At 37.9% G+C, this 15,705-nt stretch overlaps 2 protein-coding genes and 1 non-coding gene across 3 annotated transcripts in view; 2 read left to right on the forward strand and 1 right to left on the reverse strand.

The window, feature by feature from the left end:
• LOC118280249 (scavenger receptor class B member 1) overlaps nucleotides 1–15,282 on the forward strand; it is a 271,827-nt gene extending 256,545 nt beyond the window's left edge. The window contains exon 14 of the transcript XR_007706557.1: nucleotides 15,200–15,282. The gene's annotated coding sequence lies outside the window, so the exon portion shown is untranslated. The remainder of the gene's footprint in view (nucleotides 1–15,199) is intronic.
• Nucleotides 51–15,705, forward strand: part of LOC118280207 (GTPase-activating protein CdGAPr) — a 101,751-nt gene continuing 86,096 nt past the window's right edge. Inside the window, exon 1 of the mRNA XM_050701787.1 lies at nucleotides 51–559. The gene's annotated coding sequence lies outside the window, so the exon portion shown is untranslated. The remainder of the gene's footprint in view (nucleotides 560–15,705) is intronic.
• Nucleotides 15,456–15,528, reverse strand: Trnak-cuu (transfer RNA lysine (anticodon CUU)). The gene has a single exon. It is a non-coding gene; the product is annotated as a tRNA-Lys (tRNA).

Genomic DNA, 15,705 nt, shown 5'->3' on the forward strand with positions numbered 1-15,705 from the left:
ATTTTCACAAATAAACTGGTAACGTTGAAAAAAAATGGCGACGCGTCCAAGTGCCAAAACCTGTCAAACGGTTGTTGACTTTTCTGGGTGTATCTCTTTCGTTCGCGCATCAATTTTATAAATAAAAGCAAACATTATTATCGTTTACTATCACGGAAAAATAACTATTATTTAATTATGATGAAATAAAAACAATAAGCGTTAAACACGCGAGTTTAGCTTGATAAGGCGACGTACTAGACTTATTTTGTGGGCAAAATATGAAATAGAATCGTGTCGGACTGGTGAAAATTGTTTTCGTGCCCACATCCTGTTTTGAAAACTTAAAACGTGCATTTTCTATTCGTGTTATTCTTATTGGCTGTTTCCCGTGATACCTGTGCTTGTGTGTGAAGTGTCTGTGTAAAAAAAAAACGTAAACAGTTTTAAGTATTTTTCTCATCGAAAAATAATTTAATATTATTAATTATTGTGTCAGTGTCTAGTGTTATTATTATGTTTAATAATGTGTTTATGAAACTATGGATCTGAAAGGAAGCTGTTACCCCCTGCTTTGAAGGTAAAAATATAGAATTCTATTTTTAATTCGTAACTCTAAAATTTTTCGATTCGACCGAATCTTTGTTCAGGCAAATTTGAATATTTTACTGTTATATACGTCATTGGGTTTTATTTACAGTGAGTATTAACTGAAGAACAAAGAAATATATTACGAAATTAGCCTTATTATTATATATTACTCACTCACCAAATTTAACTTTTAATTTAAAAACTAAGAAAAAAAAATCTGATTTCGTGGTCTATTCTTATGATTTAATATTATAAAGTAAAGTAGTACACTTGATTACTTTCTTATTCATATATTTTGATACGAAACTATACTTACTTCTTTGAGTGAATTAGGCAACATCACCTATTTATTACACACATGCAACCTTATGCAACTCAAATTATTTAACTACATAACTTTGTATTTACTTAGATTTATTCATAGACTAGTTTCTGCTAGTGGCTTCTCCTCCGTTCAAGTCAGCTCATACCCTGTCTGTATACCAAAATACATCACCATCAATACAGAGTAGTTACAGCATGATTGATGGACAAACATCTAAACAGAGAAACTTTTACATTTATAATGTTAGTGTGATTAAACTTGACCAATGAGGCCATAGGTCAAGTGGTTTCATGTACCACTTCCATGCAAAGGGTTGGAATCGCAAGTAGGGCTCTTCTCCAGAGTTGCAGGTGTAACAGGTTACTGGGGCTACACACTATAAATGCATTAAAGTGATTTGATTTAAGCACTTTTTGCACTAGTTGTAAATACAGTTTACATGTAACTAGTTAAGTCAAAATCGAAGTATTTATAAGTGTGGGAGAGCCATGCCATGTTTTGAAAATTGTGTAAGTAACCTTGCACTTCTACCACCCCTGGTGTTTCGGGTGACCATAAGCGGCGTCGATTGCTCACAATTACATTACCATACAATTACTGTTTGCATGTTTACTGGCTTATATCAGAAAAAATATTTTAATTAACCCGTTGTCTGTCGGAACGCAGATCTACGCAAGACACAATGTGTTTTCTATTGTGTCTTATATACCGACAGACAAGTGGTTAATCCCTAATTAGGCACTTTTGTAATGTCAAATTATTCATCAGTCTATTTGTCAGTGAAGCTACGTAGTTACTCATTCCAAAGTGTAATTGTGGTCACCAGGTTAAATACTAAAGCTATTAGTTAAATAACTAAACATTATACTTGAACTAATGATGTCATACCGACTTCAGTTTAGTTATCAAACACTTTATGTTTATTAGAAATGAGTGCTAAGTTAAAAATAATTGCTATAGTTAGTCATAGTTATATGTTGTCATGTGACATTATGCTTTCTGTGTTCTGTAGTAACTAATTATTTATAGTTTAGGTTACCTTAATTATCCTCAGGGAAAACAGTAGTGTAGTGGTGACATGTTGCAATGCAACTTGCACAGCCAGGCTTAGGGGGGATACATATAATAGGCGTTGCACTATAGGGGTCCAGAGCAGGTCCATTTCCGAGTTATAAGTACTTTCTAAGATTATTTAGACACCACTGACAAACGGTGAAGAAAAACATCGTGAGGAAACCTGGGCTTATAATTTCTGATTATATTACGATTATAAGTTGAAAATCGCCAACCCACATTGAGCAAGCGTAGTGATTAATGTTCAAAACCTTCTCCGTGTGAGAAGAGGCCTTTGGTCAGCAGTGGCCATTTATAGGCTGATGAGGTGATGTGAAATTTTGTAGGTAGTTCAATTTGCAGTACCTATTACAACAAAATTTCTAGTAACTAAGTGAAAAGCTTTCGCTTTCTTTCCATCTAATGAGTGCATTCTAATTGAGTTTAGTGGAACACGCTGAAACTTGCGATTTTTACGGAAAACACAGAGTATGTAGTGAGACAGAGAGCACACTTTGTAAAATGTGTTAATATTTTTTTGTGTAGATTACTAAATGAAATGTTAATAAAATAATATTGTGAAGAAGTCATCAGATAACTCTTAACTATTACGCAAAATTACTAAATTTCAAATAAGTAGGTAATTATGTTTCGAAATATGAATGAAATCGAAATCACTCAAAAAACCAGAATCCAAAATGTCGTAAATAAACAGTTTAAGCATGACCTCTGCCTGATACTCCCTCTCGTCAATGGATGATGTACCCCCTAAAAAAAAACATGACTTCTGAAATCTCCTAATTTAGTATATCTATGATTAAAGAATGCATGTGGGATAGTTACCTACACTTAAGCCGGCTCGATGCAGAGCGATACTATGGCCTAGCAGGAAAACCAGCGTGCCACAACGCTTGCGTTGTATTTTTTGAGGTTAACCTAACCCATCACTACAGCATTCAGCCTCAACACTTCACTCTCCATCCATCCATTCATTACTCACGCACCCACGTTACAATTTCACGGATGTTAATTAATTAAAATTGCAAAACAACTGTAGCGTTAGTAACGGTGTTACCATTAGCAGGGGGCCTACTCCGGTTCTCGAATCCGAAGTTTCGTTTAATCTTCGGCCGTAGGTTTTATTGATTTACTAATGAAATTACTTAAAATAACGTTTTATTTTTAATTTCAAATCAAAACCTATTTATTTATCTTCATTTAATTCGTTCATTTTTGTTCACAAAGGTTCGCAATAAATGGAATTGTAGTATACAATCTGCGAAGTTTCGGACGAAACTTCGTTTTCGTTGAATTAGAGTAGGCCCCCAGTGCTTGCTAATTTTTGGCCAGCCAATGTGTGGTTAGCGAGAGATAACCGTTGACCTGGTATGCCGGTAGTTTCGGTGTGCGGTATTTAGGTAAAGAGATCTTGATGGTGGTCCAGTTATCATGAATGTTACTGGTGATTGAGAAGGGTACATTTGTCACCAGCTCTACTCTTGAGGGTGTCGGAAAAGTAGAAGGTCTACTGTCTATAACGCTTGAAAAGAGTTACGATGGAGTTTCTTGCTCGTTCTTCTCCATTGGAAACTAAACTACACTTTGGAACGAGCACTCAGTAGTAGCCAATAGCAGTCTCGCGGATTGCTGCTCATGAATATGAGCCTCTAGGATGCCTATTTAACACGCCAGCAAACGAACAGATTTATCACCTGATGGTAAGCAATCGCCGCCGTCCATGGACACTTGAAACACTCTCTCAGCACTAGTAACGGAAGAGTATAATCCCACTAAACCATATAACACTAACAACACGCCTTTCCTGCTTTCCACGTATGATCTCATTACCAATTTCGCGAAGACAAAGGACATTTTTCTCCTAATTCCGGCAAGCTATGTATTCGCCCGTCCAGTTCACATGACATCATCTCATATACTGTCAAGCAGTATATTAAAGAGGGTATTTTTGTTTGCTACTTCAAGATAGTTATGATAATAACTAACTTCTAAACAGGTTATTTCAGCTATCGAAAGGTGAATAGTTAGTTTAATCTTCCTAATGATGTTGTTATTTACATTAATTATTATGTAATATCGGCTTACTCACGTAACTGTAAAAGCGACATGAAACAACGCTTGTGTTGTGTTTCGTTGTATGAGTGAGGTTACCGGAGGCCCAATTCCCCACTTCCCAATCCCCGATTCCCCTTCCTACAACGCTTAAATTCCTAACCCCCAAAAGGCCGACAACGCACTTTTAACGCCTCTGGTGTTTCGGGTGTCCATGGGCGTCGGCGATTGCTTACAATCAGTTGATCCGTCTGCTCGTTTACCGGCTTATACTATAAAAAAGAAGTAGTTACTAGTATTGATAAACAACCTATCCGTTCTTTACGCTGCGCAAACGTAACTATAGTAGGTAGGTGTATCGACGTTAATAGAATCATTAGGAAGGACGCATGCGTGTAAGGTACCGCGCTATAATTATATCTCTCACGCAAGTGAACGCGTCTGATAGGTATAACAATCATTGAGTTGGCCTGGTGCGTAAATTACTTGTCTGGCTGATGTAGATGATGATATGTAGTTCTACCGAAGATAGCCAGGATTCAGCGTTTTTAAGAGATGAGTTTTTAAGGATTATGAAAATTGATTAGTAACTAAATCAACTTTTGATAAAAAAATCGATTTAACTATAGGACATTAGGAGATTAGTTATGCATCATTTCTGTTTAAAAAAATATGAAAAAAGCTATGTCTTCTTTTTTATGGAATAAGCTGGTAAACGATCTGACAGATCACCTGGTAAGCAATCGCCGTCGCCCATGGACACTTAAAACACCAGAGGCGTTACAAGTGCGTTGCACGCCCTCCCAATTTTCCTAATCCTCGATTCCAACAAACCTTAAATTCCTAACCTCCCAAAGGCCGGCAACGCACTTGTAACGCCTATGGTGTTTCGGGTGTCCATTGGCGGCGGCAATTGCTTACCATCAGGTGATCTGTCTGCTCGTTTACCGGCTTATACCATAAAAAAAATGGCGCAACGTGGTCAGTTAACCTAAGTCGATAGTAGAGTCGTATTTCGAATAGTTACTCCAAAATATTTATAATGAAAGATTCCCAATTATTACCGACTGCTTAGTTCATGTTTGTTAAAGTCAAAGCATTTATTTCAATTAATCCTAAATAAGGCACTTTTGAAACGTCAAATTGAATTGTCCGTCAGTCTGTCTGTCAGTGAAGCTAGGCGCTCGTTCCAAAGTGTAGCTTCGAATGGAGAAGAACGAGCAAGAAACTCCATCGTTACTCTTTTTAAAAAATGTTTTTTACAATATCTCTGATACATTATTTGATTAAGACAAAGCGTCCTATACCTAACCCTTTCACTTCGCCCAGCAAAGTTATGTACCAATAAAACGCTGTGAACGTCTGCCCACGCTAAATTTCTTTTAATCTATCCGTTTGGTACGCACTACGTATTAATTGACCTCAATTGTCACAACAGATTAGCCCTTTGTACTCTCTAGTCTCTAGTTTAGTTTTGTTTGTTCGTTTATGTTTATAACTAGTTATGTTGGATTGTTTAGAATAGGGTTTTAGATTATATTAAGTGTACTATTTTGTATATTGTCTTTAGTAGATTTTTGAGTGTTGTGAGGCAAGATGGTCCATTTTTTTTTAAAACACTAGGATTTTGGGTGCGTTTCCCACGACACAGGAGAAAAATACAAGTTCACGTACACATGACACCTAGATCCAAAACAACAATTTGTGGATCACACAAAGATTTGCTCCGTGCTGGAATCGAACCCGCTACTCGTTACGCGGCAGCCAGCGCCAACTGTGCAGTCGAACTGTTTTGGGTGTATCGTGTTTCGTGAGGTGGAATGGTTCATGTAAATTAGACTAACTATTAAGTAATAGGACAAACGTAGAAATAATGGCAACACTATAAGGGTTGCATATTCAGAGGAAGCTCATAGACAGTAACACTGTCATGGCTATAAGCCCTAGAAGACCGTGCGACGCATCACGTTTTCCGCGCGCCTCATAGAGCCATCAGATTACCACAGATGTGGCCAAGTAGGGTTGATGCCTGTTCCGGAGCTGCAGACTACCTAGCGGGTTTACCGGGGATCTACAACTGTCTCATTGCTGAGCAAAGGCCTCTTCACATGAAGAACGAATGAGTATTCAATATCAAGGGGGGAAAATCATCAAATGACTTCGCCCGCCTTGGACGAAGCGAGTGTCAGACTCTTACTGACTAGAAACCACCTTCCTACTCCTGCTTTTCAAGCTGGAGCCTCGATAACTTGCTAGTTAGTTCGCAGGTCTAACCACCATACTTAAGGACTGCTTAAGTCGGATTGGAGAAACACGTAACATGAGAAATGGTAACCATTGTCAAACAATCAGGGTATGATTGCGACACAATGGAGTCAGGATGCAAGTGATGCCGCAGGAAGCTGGTCAATGGTCGTTGGCTCGCTAATTGTTAATGTAGCAGCTTGTTGTACTTAGTGTGGGTATGTAATTAGTTATTTCTTAGTTATGTCGTGGTAGCACGGAGTATGTGTAGCGTGGAGGGTTAATATATTTTTTTTGTAGTAGTAGTTAGATGAACAAAAATGATGTACGAACCAATGACACTATTCTTAGTTATTCTTATTCGTCACTACCTTACAAAAATAAAAAAATACAAAATCATCATAAAAGTCATCTGATGGTATGTTATTGGTGGCCACCGACTGGAATTTGAATTTTGGTTTTATGATGTTAAATAGTTTATTTATTTCGCTTGTGATACTTACTATGTAACATCACGCTTTTGCAATCATTGAATTTTAATCCCCGACTAGCTACTCTTACGCGTTTCCACACGCTGTACTAGGCCCCTTTTGCTCGTAGCGTGATGTTATATAGCCTATAACCTTCCTCAACAAATGGACTATCTAACACAAAAATAATTATTTATATCGGACCAGTAGTTCCGGAGATTAGCTCGTTCGAACAATCGCATGCCACATTTAACATTTTTCGTAATAGATATTACTTACCTTTTATATCGAACCCCCACATCAAACTCACTATTAAATTAATTCATTTTAAGTTACAAGTCTATCAATAAAAACATTGTAACTAAGCTAATTCTCACAATCCCCTTATCACTAACCTTAGACACAAGTACTCCATTCATTACTTAATCCGTGTCCACTGTGTACATACATGCTCCAGTATGTATGTGTGCGTGCCATTGTTCTGCTTCTGTAGAAGTGCGGTGACGTGATCTGAAGTAATACTTAGTGTGATAGCCTCTGGTATAATTTGTGGGTAAGCAGAAATTGTACATTTTTGATCTATATGTACCTACTTCTACACTGAAGACTTTGTTTGTTTGAACACTCTAATTTATGGTAGTATATGGTCCGATTTGAATAATTTAATGGTAGTTAAAATGCAAAAATATCTGTATGTTTCCATCAGTTTTCAATTAATATTCAAAATATATTAATAAAGCAAAAAGTGGAGGGAAATATAGTATTTTTTTACGAAATATAGTACAATACTATAGTTATAATATAACAGGGTTGGCAACCCTAATTACACGATAACTACTTTAAGTTCTGAGAATCGAACCGAAGACCCTTAGCACGGCAGTCACATTCACAACCACTAAACCAACGAATAAATCAAACCTAAATAAATAAATTATACACAACTCACGAAGAAAGTGAAACAGTAAAATACTAACTGGCTACACGTTAAAGTATAAATTGATCACAATTGTATGCGCAAGCGCAGCCGGGCCTCGAAAGTGGAAAGCTATACGTGAGCGGGGTACATTTCTAACTAGTCCATTATGGTTGTAGGATTTGATATATTATAGTTAGTGTAGGTAGTTTGTTTGTTAGTATGTTTGTTTTAAAATGTGTCTAGTACCTCTTGGGGGGGGGGGTTCATCCAATGTCTTCTCCCGCCTTGGGTGAGGCGAGGGAGTGTCAGACTCTTACTGACTAAAAACCACCCTGTTCCTTCTCCTGCTTTGAGCCGGAGCCCCGGTAACCTGTTACGTTGTCCGCAGCTCCACGTTGTCCGCAGCTCCGGGTGTCTAGTACCTAAGTTACCTGGATATTAAAGTATTTTTTAAACGTTGCCCCACACTAGGATTTTCTCCTGTGTCGTGGGTGCGTTTACACCCAGACCCGAAACAGCAATTTGTGGAACACACAAAGAGTTGCTCCGTGCGGAAATTGAACCCGCTACACGTTGCATGGCCGACGTGTAGCGGACCAACCACCGACCACCGCACCAACCGCGCAGTCAACTAGACTAGACTGCACGGTTGGTGCGGTGGCTGGGCAACTGGCTGTCGCGCGACGTATCGCGGTTTCGATTCCCACAATTTTTTGTTTCGTATCATATTCAAAATAGAAATATTTTTGAATTTTTTTACTAGTTACTTATAGTTACTAAAACTTATTCCTAAGTGAAATAGTTATATTTTTTTGAAAATTACATAAAATCGGTTCAGGCAGTCGAGAGATAATAGTGGACAAACGTACATAATATATTACATACGTCAAACTGAGAACCCTCATGTTTTATTAAGTACTCCTCTGCAGTTGTGGATGTCCATAATTGCTTAACATCAGGTAACCCGTCTAATTGCTTATCCCATACAAATCTAACTACAAAGCTTACAACAAATAATCACACAAAAAATCTTTAATTCAACAATATCTTTAATGTAATGACTCAAAAACCAAAATTCATAATTTCGATCACGCGACTTCATAATATTGTATCCGGTCGGGAAAGTAAGTGTTCAGCATTACGTCACGCCTCACCGTGTCCAGTGACTCATAGTGTGTGGTGTGACCTTGAGCCGAGCCCCTGTGCTGTGGCCTTCAACCACCCCTGTGGCCTGGTGATGTAATGCAAGGGTTGGGACGTTAATGGTGTTTTGTTTCGCACTTGTTTTCTAATCGTGAAGCAAATACTTGGTTAAAAAGAGGAGATGTTATAACTAACTGGGTTTCACTTTAAAATAATGCGTCAGTTAATGCTTCGGCACGAATGGGCCGGCTCGACCGGAGTGATACCACGGCCGAGCAGAAAACCGACGTGAAACAACGCTTGCGTCGTGTGAGTGAGGTTACTGGAAGCCCAATTACTCCCCTTCCCAATCCCGATTCGCCAACTAACTTAAGGTATGCCTCAAATTGGTAACCCCTAAAAGGCAGGCAACGCATTTGTAACGCCCTCTAATGTTTCGGGTGTCATAGGCGGCGGCGATTGCTTACCATCAGGTGATCTGTCAGCACGTTTACCGGCTTATGCCATAAAAAAGACAACGGCGATTGCTTACCATCAGGTTACCCGTCTGCTCGTTTACCGGCTGATGCCTTAAAAAAAATGTGTAGATTATGATTTTTTTCTTTGTATATTTCTGATGATATATGTTGACATGACATGACACTCATAATCTAGTCTTACTTTGATATTGATCAATCATCTTCATTATACCAACACGAGATCGAGAAAATCTCGTCACATCGAATGAATATACGCACTGCGCCAAACGTTTTTAGGTCAAGGTGGTCGAAATATTGCAAGCGACCGGGTTTTACATGTAGTTACCTACTGTATCATCGCCCGTGTTTCGAACTTTGTCACAGTACCTAGTTATTATTAAGTTTTTAAACTGACAAGGTCACTAACACTATCATTAGAACTTGAGACGGGATATTTATCACAGTTCATCCGTGATCATGGCGCTTGCAACAATGCTGAAATATCGGAAACTCATAGACATAAATAAACATGGTAAATATCCTGTCTCAAGTTCTAATGATAGTACCTAGTTATTCTTGAATATTTAAATAATTAATGTCATTTTCATACATCATCATCCTCACATCAGTCACAAGACGTCCACTAGCTCACATAGGCATCGTTCCGAACTGATACGACCTTTAAACATTCAAGACAAGAGCGTATTCCTTTTTAAAAAGCCGGCTACGCAACTGTGACTCATCTGGTGTTGCGGGTGTCCATGGGCGCAACTGACCGCTTACCATCAGGTGATTCGTCTGCTAGTTTGTGTCTGCTATTCCATAAAAATGTAGGCCTCCCCAATGACTTCAAGGTCGGTCGGTTGGAAGCGATTAACAGAATTGCAGATATCTTCACCAACCACAGTTTTACTTGCAAATCTAGGTACCCACCTAAATAATCCGGAGCTGCGGACTACCTAGCGGGTTACCGGGGCTCCGGCTCGAAAAGCAGGAGTAGGAACGGGGTGGTTTTAGTCAGTAAAAGTCTGATACTCCCAAGGCGGGAGAAGTCATTGAATGATTTTCCTCCCTTAAAAAAAAAGGAACGGGGCGGTTTATCGTCAGTATGAGCCTGACACTACCTCTCGCCTCGTCCAAGGCGGGAGCGGGAGTCATTTGATGATTTCCCCCTTTTAAATGTAGTTTGTCTAAATCTTATTTGAATTTTTAGCAAAGGTAAATAAGAGCTATACGCAACCATTAGTCCACAGTAGTCGGATGGCAAGCTGTTTATAATATGTTTTTCTTTGTAGTCACAATTACAGAAAACATTATCAATGCAAGTGGCGGTTGAGGATGTTATTCTAGTTTGTTATAAAAAAAAACATTTTTTAAATCTAATGATCCAAATAATTTGACAACTCCATACTGCTTGTACTATTTCCTAATAAAGGTTACCTAAATAATGAAGTAACAAGCCAACAGTATAGTCTAATAAGTGAATATAATAATACTATATGTTCCTTGAACCACAGACTGACCGCAAGTCATTGTGGTCAGTAGAAATAGTATACCATATTTGTAGGCTGAATATATTCTGTCTATACTGTTTATTGACTATTGTTTTCAAGGTATAAAACTTTACATAATTGATAAGTAACCTGTCTGTTTGGTTGAGATCGAAAACGGAGGATGGTAGTTTGTCCTGCTAAATAAGTTTGTGGTCGGCTATTTTATTTAGTATGCAGGTAAGAAAATAAAGATTAATTAAGTAACTATAGAGACAGTATTTAAATTGTAAACCACACTGTACACTATGGATGCATTTAAGTGATTTTTTTTAATAAAAACTTCGTCCCACACTTTGATTTTCTCCTGCGTCGTGGGTGCGTTTACAAACATACAAGTTCACATACACATGACATCCAAACACGAAGCAATAATTTGTGGATCACACAGAGTTGCTCCGTGCGAGAATCTATCCGTTGCACGTCAGCCAGTTGCCCTGCCACTGCGTCAACCGTGCAATCATAATATTTAATTTGATTTTTGACTTGAGACAATAGCAGTTGCTATATCTTTTGTAACCATTGGCAGACTCAGTAGTCAGTAGCCAATAGACCGCACATTTGACAGAGACCGAGCAGCAGTACTCCGAACCTTTTAAACTGCGATCTCCAATCCACCTCCGTTATCTGGTGTTGCGCCGTCCATGGACACCCTTCATGGGCGGCGCTGATCCTATCCCATAAATAAACATGCGAAGCGTAGAAATTATGACGAACCCTCTTATTTTTTTTAATGGAGAAAAGGTTTACTAACTAATTTCGCCGCATTTGCGCACGCTGCTCATGATGAAGAGTCCCTCTATGACTGAAAACTAATATAGCTTTTCTCCATTATTAATACGTGTGTAAACTGCGATTTTTAGTTGATCTAGTTTATCTCCCGATAGTTTTTTTATAAAAACAAACCCTCTTATGTAGTAGAGACCCATATGTCCGAATACTCAAATGCTACTCAATTTCAAGACGCTGTCAAAACTAGTTCTGTCTCTATCAATTCTTTATAAAATGACAGAGATAGCACGATACTTAAGTACAACTTAAAATTGAGTAGCATTTCAGTATTCGGGCGTTAGTCTTGCAGTGGACCGTCACCCTATATTAATGATGGCGCCTAGTTATTACTCACATTGTAATAAGGGTACGAATCATCCCAAAAATCTGGGCACGATGCCAGATTCCATTCTGTTTCTGCGAATGTCTATACAACCCTCCTTCCCCCCGTTCTCGGAAAATAGAAGCGATCTAGTTAAATTATCCCCCTGTACGGAGAATTTTATTTCCCCTCTCTTTTGATGCGTCACGGTTCAAGGAAACCATCTATTGTTGCCATAGCCACTGTCTATACTTTTTTTTGCAACGTTACGCCTTTTATCCCCGAAGGGGTAGCATTACGGCACGTAGTACCGCTATACAATGTACACCCATGTAATAGGGGGTGAGCCTATTGCCATATACTGGGCACAATTTCACACTCCGTGCTACCACTGAGAAATTTTCGAAAACCCAAAAAAGCCCCCTTGTCCGGCAGTCGCACTTGCGACCACTTGACCAACGAGGCAGTCAACTTTTGTACATTAAGTACACAATACACTTAAATAATGGTACATAAGGCGAATTTAATGCCATATGGCATTATCTACCAGTCAACCTTAGGGTTCAAAGAGAAAGTCTTTTAATTTTATACTTCCCTAGTAAACTTAATCACATTTCCATAACCATCTACCGACCACGTGCTAATGCGAACTTCCATGGCGAAATTAACAGAATTGGGTCAAGTGGTGGTGAATCCTTTGCGTTGTGAATAATTCTATTTAGGTATTTAAATGGAAGTTGATGTTTAGCACGTGGATGGTTTTTAAGGATGGTGAATGTATTGTATTTTTACAATAATGGGGACTAGTGAGAAAAAAATTAAATGTATTATTTTTTCAATTTGCCTGTGCATTCTGATTGCAATCTAGACTAATTAATAAAATTGGAGTGTCTGTTTGTAATATTGAAATAACCGATATAAATATAATAATAAATAATAATATAATAAATAATATTTTATTACATGCATATAAATATACTTAACTGCGATACAGACACCAAAATAAAATACCTACCTTCCCAATGCCTAAATTTCTCAGTGATAGCACGGATTAAATAAATAAATAATGTATGACGGTCGTGCGACTTTTTATTTTATGGAAAAGCCATACTTCGGCACGAATGGGCCGGCTCCACCAGAGTGATACCACGGCCTCCTAGAAAGCCGACGTAAAACAATGCTTGCGTTTTGTGATTGAGGTTACCAGAGGCCCAATTACTTTCCTTCCCAATCCCCAATACCCCGACAGCCATTGAATTTCTAACCCCCAAAAGAATTGCCGACCAACGCACTTGTGACGCCTGTAGTGTTTCGGGTGTCCATGGGTGGCATGGCTGGCGGCGATTGTTTACCATGCATCACAAATCTACTCATTCAAACCGGACCAGTAGTTCCGGAGATTAGTGCGTTTCAATAAACAATCAAACAAACTCTTTAGCTTTATAATATTAGTAAGTATAGATAAGATTCCAACATGGCATTCTCATTAGACGCTGATGCGTAAAAATCTGCCAAGAAAATACCAAACCAATATAAATAATCGCCACCCTACATAACCTTTGTTGTCGATGGTATTTCGTCCCCGCCTAGACGTCGCCGTCACCCCCATGGATGACGTCATATCGCATCATAGCTACTTGACATGAAGCTACATAAAAACCAGTTTACCATGGTCTTTCATTGTACGATCTTTCTGCAAAGTCAAAGTCAAAATTATTTATTTCAAGTAGACCAGGAAAACATTTTTGATATTTATAACGTCTGTCTATCGGTCAGTCCTCTAGTTGCTCTATTTGCTCGTTCCAAAGTGTAGATTCCTATGGAGAAGAACGAGCAAGAAACTCCATAGGTTCTTCTTTTTCAATCAGATTCACAATACAATTCTTGGTTACATTGTTTCGATTGCTTCAACTATGTGAGAACAATGTAACACTAATATTCAGTTAAAGGGATAAAAAAGAAAATAACCTTGATTTATCATGAACCCGCTTTGTACGATCTTTCGACACATTCGACGGTCAGTTTATATTGGGTTATATTCCACTTTTTTTTTGATGGGGGAAAATCTATCCAATGAACCAGTTTTCATCCCGCCCTGGTCTTTCCGTACATTCGACGGCAGGGGGAGTGTCAGACTCTTACTGACTAAAAACCCTTTGACCCCGCTTTGTTCGATCTGTCCCTACATTCGACGGTCAGTTTATACTGGTTATCCGCAGCTCCGAAGCGGGCATCAGCCCTGACCTCGCTTTGGATCTTTCCCACATCTCGACGGTCAGTTTATACTGGGTAACTACGCATTGAGCGAGCTATACAAACCAGTTTACCTTGACCCCGCCTTGTATGGTCTTTTCTCACATTCGACGGTCAGTTTATACTGGTTTTATTCCCCACTGTGACACGCATTGAGCGAGCTATATAAAACCAGTTTACCATGGTCTCGCTTTGTACGATCTTTCCGTACATTCGACGGTCAGTTTATACTGGTTGTCCGTAGCTTGATGAGTTTGAGTGAAAATACAAATAAATGATGATTAAGTTAGTTTTTCTAGGAATCGGGATGAGTCCTTTTGCTATTTTCTGGAAATATGCCAAATGTTCTAATACATAAGGTTCTAATTGCATTGTACATGAAAAGCTCCAAGTCTATCTTTATTTGATAAGGAAAATTAAGCTTAATTTATGAAAAAATAAGTTTGATTTTAAATTAAATGTAGTTAATAGAAATTCGAACACACAATTTTATCTGAGGAAGTTTTCGACAGTAAACTTTATTCTGTACTAATAATACGTCTCATTTTACCTTGACAAAGATTTTCTTACACTTTAAATGAGTTAAATTTCAATGCTTTATTAAAATAGACTTTAGTACCAAAGATATAAGAATGCGTTTACTTTGTCAGACGTCAAGTTTTCGACAATAAACTTTATTTCGAACTAATAATACGTCTCATTTTACCTTAACAAACATTTTGCTATATTATATACGTGGTCAATTAAAATCGACTTTAGTTACAAAGACATAAGATTGTGTTTACTTTGGCAGGCGTTTATATTATATACCGTATATACGTGGTCAATTAAAATCGACTTTAGCGACATAGAAATAAGATTGTATTTTCTTTGTTAAACGTTTTGCATCAGACGGAAGTCGAATAGGTTAGTCAAGTGTGAAGAATAACTTCGTAACTGTTTATATTATCATATTTCTTAGTAAGTAAACATGGGAGAGATTTAAAAGCCGATCTAGCTAATAGGGATGATGACGGGGTATGAAAATTAAAAATCTATTTAGTCCGTCAGTTAGGTAATAAAAAAATATTAGACACGTATTTTTTATTTTGTCATATAAGATAACAATACTTAGATAAAACGAATCAAAGTTTAGGAGTGGGAGCAAATACGTCATTTCTAAGTACGTATAAGAATGTACCTAGTAGTGGCGTCACGCGATGTTCAAAAATAAGTTATTTTAAGTCAAAATTATCGGTTAAAATCAGTAAAAAAGCATTAAAAATATAGAAAAAAATGTTTTTATACAAAATTCAGTAACAAAAAGATTTCGCCCAACGTGGGGCTCGAACCCACGACCCTGAGATTAAGAGTCTCATGCTCTACCGACTGAGCTAGCCGGGCTGTGTTAGTGCTGACGAAATACCTGACCTATATCTACGAACTGTTTAAAGAAGTTATTTTTAACCAATTGTGTAAATATTTATTGTGTGTTATGCTTGTTATAAGTAGTTAATATGTGTTATGTAGATAATGGTAATTATATTATATACTATATAGGAAGTTTTGTCGTGATTTGGT

Source organism: Spodoptera frugiperda, chromosome 21 (genome assembly GCF_023101765.2).
Source record: "Spodoptera frugiperda isolate SF20-4 chromosome 21, AGI-APGP_CSIRO_Sfru_2.0, whole genome shotgun sequence".
Taxonomy (NCBI): domain Eukaryota; kingdom Metazoa; phylum Arthropoda; class Insecta; order Lepidoptera; family Noctuidae; genus Spodoptera; species Spodoptera frugiperda.